The sequence below is a fragment of the Drosophila arizonae genome, chromosome 2, assembly GCF_054131065.1.
Source record: "Drosophila arizonae isolate 15081-1271.41 chromosome 2, UAZ_ARI_1.0, whole genome shotgun sequence".
In the NCBI taxonomy this organism is placed as follows: Eukaryota; Metazoa; Arthropoda; class Insecta; order Diptera; family Drosophilidae; genus Drosophila; species Drosophila arizonae.
In genome coordinates this window covers 24,673,321-24,679,876 of record NC_142922.1, presented here as the reverse complement: position 1 = coordinate 24,679,876, position 6,556 = coordinate 24,673,321, and positions in this window count along the sequence as shown.

Sequence of the window (6,556 nt, the reverse complement as noted above, 5' to 3'; positions counted from 1 at the left end):
GCTGACGTTCAATATGGCGCGCAACTAATACATCAGCCAACATGCACACACGCACACACACACACAGAGACGCACAAAAGTTTGTCAGCAAATGACATGCATTGACGACGACGATGACTCTAAGGATCGCGCAAAAAAGTATGCAACACTTGACGACGCAGCCAATGTCACAATTATCTAGAGCCAAGCGGGCTGCGAGGTGTGATATATACTATCTATATATATATATATATACTTTATATATATGTATATTGCTACAGCTTAACACTTGATGGCGCGGTGGCTGCTTGGCTGACACGGGAAATCACTAGAGCAAGTTTTTTAATGGAATCAAATCAAATTGTTCGGAAGCTGTAAAAAGCGATTGCACGGAAACATTTTGAGTTGTTGACAGGCGACAACCGCCAAGGTGCAAACACGCCCAACAAAAAACTTGCCAAAGTTTCGAAAACGACTATGACCGACAACAACAACAACAACAACAAAGGGAAACGCAGAAGAGGGAAACGCGTCATAAGTACATGCTCGAGTCCTGACAGCAGTCACACGACCCCAACGTCAATGGAACGTCAAGAGTGCTTGCACTGTGCGGAGCTGCGTCTCCACTGCCACGCCCACTTTAAAGGCAGAGCCACTTTTTAGTGGCAGCTGTGATTGGGCCAGGTGAGCAAAAGTTGTGCGAGCAGTCATCGCTTGGCTCGGATCGTTTATAGGGCCCATAAGTTGACGCTCGCCCGCTGCACTTTGCCAACTTGACTGCAAGGCCATAAAAATATACCATAAAGCCTGTCGCCCAAGCTGCTTCCGGGCCACTCAAAGAGCCGTTAATCAACTGAGGCAGCCTGCTGGCAAGCCATCACTGGCTGGCGGTCCAGCTAATAATTCTTGTTGACACCCGAGTAAGTTATGCCCATTGAACTTGAGCAGCTGCAAATTAAGCCAATCAATTCATTAGCAGCTCCCGTCTCGCACCACGCACCACACATTGCGTCCTTGCCATTGTCCCTATGGCAACTTTGAGTGCCACTCGCGCTGCTGCGCATGAAAATTAAATTGTCGCCTACAATGGCAAACAAATTTTGCTCAAATGCAATCCAAATTGCAACAGACACTGTCACACGGAGCGAGCGAGAGAGCGAGTGGGCGAGAGGCTGGCGGGGGCAAGTGGGGCAGCACCCGCAGCGCATTACCTTTGTCTTAGTTCGTGGCTTGCAGATTAATTGCCAATGAGTGTGTACAAGTTCGAGTAGAAAAGTTTTTCAGAGTTTTCCCTGTTCAGTCGATTGTTCCGTTACAGCTTCCCGTTGCCCTTCCCCCTGCCCTTGCCCTTACGTTTCCACAGCCCTTGCCTCTGCTGGTCTCCTCAGCTCGGATTCGCTCCATGTGACATCCGAACGGGGACCACGTGCATTTTATCTCTGCTCCGAACTCAACACAATTCGAGGTTTTTGAGGTGAAACAAATTTCCGGTGACATAAACTTAATTAGCTTTTGTTCGGGCTTTTGTTTTATGGTTTTGCGGGCACAACTCAACTTAGTGTGCGTGAGAGTGTGTGTGTGTGTGTATGTGTGTGTGTGAGTGCAGGTGTGGGTGTGGGTGTGGGTGTCGGTATAAGGGTCGCTTAATAAATGGCTTGTAATGCTAAAGTGCGGCATTTAGTTTTGATTTAATTGAGCCACTTAACAGATGTATCTTTAAGATACAACAGAGCTAGAGCTTTCATCAGGCGCCGTTTAATTAAAAAGGCAGCCAAGACCAACTTTCTTGCCGTCAGCTAAGTCAAGAATCGTGCCAAACAACTTATAAGTCTCATGACATGATATTTGCTGATAATATCAGATAACGCACGCAATACATAAATCCTTAGCTCAAACAATAACAGCAAGAACAACAAGGGCCACAGCAACGAACGCAACCAGCATGAGCAAATATAATGAAATTGAAAACTGAGCTGAGGATAAACGTGGCTGAATAGCTAAAGAAAAACTCAAGTGAAACCCAAACAAAAGTTGTCTTACTTCTGCAAATGGAAAATTGCCCATGAGAATGCCAAAAAAAAAAAGAACGAAAGAAAGGAAATAAAATAAAGGAAAACTGCACACAAACTAAATGCTACAGATCTGCGATTCCCTCAAGGCTCCAGCACAAAGTTTATAAGCAATTCTTAGTATATTAAATAAGAATGTTCGACAAGTTGTGTATGTGTGTGTGTGTGTGTGCAAAGGTGTAGTTATACATAGCCAACTGACTGGTTTCTAAAGAAATGAAATAGCTCAAAATTAATAATTAATTTCATATATATTTTTCGTTCAAATTATTTCTGATTATTTCTCATTTTAATTTCACTGTAATATAATTTTTATGTGCATTTTAGATGTTTAATTACATTTATATTTATATATTTATTTAAATTTTATTTGCATATGTAAGATTTTTTCCCTTTTTTATTTTTATTTACTTAACAAATATACAATTTCTTTTGCATCTCTGGATTTTAAAACTGTGTTTAATAATATTTAATATAAAATTGATATATGTACATCCAACATATTTAAATTATATTTATTTAAATTTTTTATATTAAATATTTGTATATTTACTTATATTATGTATGTATATACATGATAAGCTTTGTTGACTTCTTTATTTACTTAACGAATATAAAATTTCGTTTCTATCTTTTGATTTTCATACTATGTTTAATCGAAGCTAATCAATTTGGTAGCCTGTCTCTTTTAATAAGATATTAGCATTTGCATGCATGCACAGAGACCTCACACACGTACACATATATACCCAAACTCACACACACACATACTCGCACACACGCATTTGCTGGCATGCGTGCTCATAAATACTTTATCAGCCCCCAAGTGCTAAGGAAGTCGAAAGGCTAAAAAGTTTTGTGCCCATGCCGCGTTGGAGGCATAGGCAAACTGACGATATAATGATCTTCCCTGGGGAGCAGCAGAGCCTCGGCAGCTGACCCTCAACTACAGTCCATTGAAATTCCTGCGGCATTTCTCAGCATCACCTTAATCGCCTGACAAAGTTGCTTATGCTTGCCATTCCAAGCCGCCTGTCGGGCCGTCGGGCTGTCGGGCCGTCCGTCTGTCGGCCTGTCTGAGTGTCGGCTTGGCGTCTGTGCGAGCTCTGGTCCGGGCAATATTAACAGGAAATGAAATCAAAAGGTTGCCTTTTACTTGATTTTCCCCCAATTCCAAGTACTGCCACTGCCACTGGCTCGGCTGCTGCTCCTGCTGCTGCTACTGCTGCCTCATTGTTCGTGCAACTTGTAGTTTAGCTTCATCATCTGCACTTGGTGGTCGGCAACTTGCTTAGCTTGGTTTGGTTTTGTGCCCACCTTCCCACCGTCAGTCCCGTCTGTCCCGACTGCCGGCTGCCGTTCACCGTATCTCCGTTTCCGTTCGTTTCATTCGTCATGACTATAATCCGGTAAGGAATTGGCTTCGTCGTTGTCGTCGTCGTTGCTATTGTTGTTGTTGTTGTTCCGTTTGTTGTATAAGTAGCTCATCTGCGGCTGAGCGCGTTTTATTTGTTTCAAATTGAGTTATGCCTAATGAAAATCAAATAAGCCGCAATCCAGCCGGAACTGCCGTTCGGGACTGCCGCTTGCGCGTTTCCCCTGGTGCTCCTCATCATGGAATGTGCCACTTTATATTAGCACGTTTTCGGATTCTTCACGCCACGCCCATCTTGGGCAAATAATGTCACGTGTCTGCAAGTTTTGACTGCTAAGCTGCCAATTGAAATTGACATTGAAAATGAGCTGGAAATTAATTAAAATAGAAAACGCTGCACATCAAGTATACGGCGTGTGTGCCGCAACAACATTTCACACCACGTCAGCTAGTTCCCCCACAGCAATTTGCATATTTCATGTGTACTTATTTCAGTTGCCTTTTGCGGCAAGTGGCAGCAGAGGTGCCAAAGCGAAACCCAATGAAAACACTAGAGCATTTTGATTATACATACATCAAATTGCAGCAGCATACACAGCGAAAAAGAGAGAGAGACAGAGACAGGGAAAGAGAGCGGGAGGGAGAGAGAGATCTGTTTATGATTCAGCCACGTTAAGTGCAAGTGTGGAAAATTATTTAATGACTTTTCTGAATTTGAAACGGAATATGAGAGTGCGTTGCGGCAAGTATCATGATGATGGGGCCAAATATTTGCTTACGCAACTTTGAAACACCCAGAGTGCTTGGGAGTTAATAGTCAGATCCTTTGGCAACCGACAACTGGCAACTGTCAAGTGGCAAGTGTCAAGTGGCAAGTGGCCCGGTGAGCTGGTGCTGTGCACCTTTTTCTACAGTTCTATTAATTATTTATGTGTCTGGCAAGTGGCGCGGCCCTCACGGCAACACACTTGGCCAGCGACGCCTAATGAAGCCACACTCCAGCGTGAGATGATGAGGTCCGCGCCACTGCTGCTGCACTGTTGCCTATTGGCAACGACCATGTCGTCGTCATCGTCGTCATCATCGTCATCATTGTCGCCAGCTTCAGCATTAATTTGTTCAGGCAACACTCACTAGACAGCTGAGAGGCAGCTACAGGGCTCTAACTCCAGCCATAGCTCCAGCTCCAGCTCCGACTACGACTACAACTACGACTACATCAACATCTACAGCAGCAGCACATAATTTGTAATTAATGACCAGTTAAAGAGCAACCTTTGGAGGCAGTGAGATTGAGATTGAGCCCTGGCACTGCGACTGCGATTTACAGCGACAAACGGGCGACAGCCAAAAGCTGATTTATGGCCACAGACCGCAAAATTTATATGCCATCACAGAAGTGGCGATGCGAGTCGCCTTTCTTGCTGATTCGAAAGCATCTGCGGCGTCGGCTTGTCTTTACTTGCAATCCATATTCAATATGGGCCCAGTTGCTTTGAGCATATCCAATGCGCTGCGCGTTTTGCACAGTGAAACGGCCCCCTGAAATTAATCAGATGGAATCTGTAACTAAAGGAGAGAGTAGAGAAGGCATATTTCGTTTCAATTTCTATTTCATGGATCAGTCGTAAAGCAATTCTATCCTGAGCAACGTATAATGAACATTATCCCGTTGCAAATAGATTTATAGTGTAGACACTGTTCGACATCATTTCAGTTTTCTTCATGTTTTTGCTTTTGTCAGAGCATTTGAATGTGAAATGTCAGTCACATGCTGGCAGGGGCGGCAGACGGAGCTCTTTCTCCATAGATCAACTCTTTGCACTAGCACAAAGGCAAAGTAAAATGAAAGGCAGAGAGAACAGGAGCCTCAGCCTTAGCTCTGTTTCATTTTGTAGCCGTACATCGAGCATCGGCCTCGGCAGAGGGCAACCAAAGCGCAATTTGTCTTCTGGCAGCAGATTCGATAGTCAATGCTGAGCCCATTTACATTCGCTTTATTGCCAATGGCATTTCTTTTTTTTCTTTTTTTTTCTTTTCTTTCATTCTATTTTCTTTTAGCTCAAAGCTTCAAGACACAGTCGTATATACATCTATATAAGTTTTTGCATGTTGTGACTTTGTCTGCGGCGGCTGTCAGTCGTTGGGCTTAGATCGAACTGAAAGCCTACTGCCGACTGCCGACTGCAGTGCCGTTCAAATTGTAATTCCTCAATTATAAGAGTGTCTATGCAATGCCTATAAATATTTTTGTTGCCTGACGACAGTTTTATACCAGTTTCAGTTGCCTTTTGATTAATGGTCTCCATCGACTTGATGCACCGACAATCCTCCTACTCAGAAAAAGACAAAAATGGGAAAATAAAAACAGAACAGATAGAGAGAGTAACCCCAGCAAGTGAAACAACATGAGAGATAACTGGCAACAGCTTTTACACTCTGTTTATTTTGCGCCCAACTTTTAGCTAAGTGCAAAACAATTTACCCAAATACGCGTGCACACATTGTGGTTCTACGCACACCCACACACACCCACACACGCACAACCAGGCACACACACTTAATTGTTCCCCCGACTAATGCCGCTGCCAACACACAGGCCGTCCTCTGTTGTTGTTGTTGTTGTTGCTGTTTTTTGTGGCATGCTTGTAAAATCAACCAAAGCTGCTAAAAACTTGGCTAGTTGCACACTCGGCAACGTTGCTTTATATACCCTGTAAATGCAAAATGTAGGCTGTATAGAGTTAGCAATCCATCCAGTTGTTGAATCTATTTCCAATGGGAAATCCTGGTATATTGGTTTTGCTTTCATACTAGGAATTGTGGCCGGCTCTAATACATTAACTAATACATTAACTGCAGCAGCAATACCTCTACTGCTACTACTACTACTACTACTACTACTACTGGTGTTATATGCAGCTATAACAGTCGTATAACAGTTGTCAAAGAATATATGAAGAAATTCATGCGAGATATAGAAAGCGAATATGGTGAGGTAATATAGACTTTTGTGTATTCTTACATTAATTCATAAAACTAAATTCAGTTAACTCGCAGCTGAATTAATAGCTTGACCAATGCTACCTTATGGCATGCTACTAATATTAACAGTAAGCTTACTGCGCTGCTT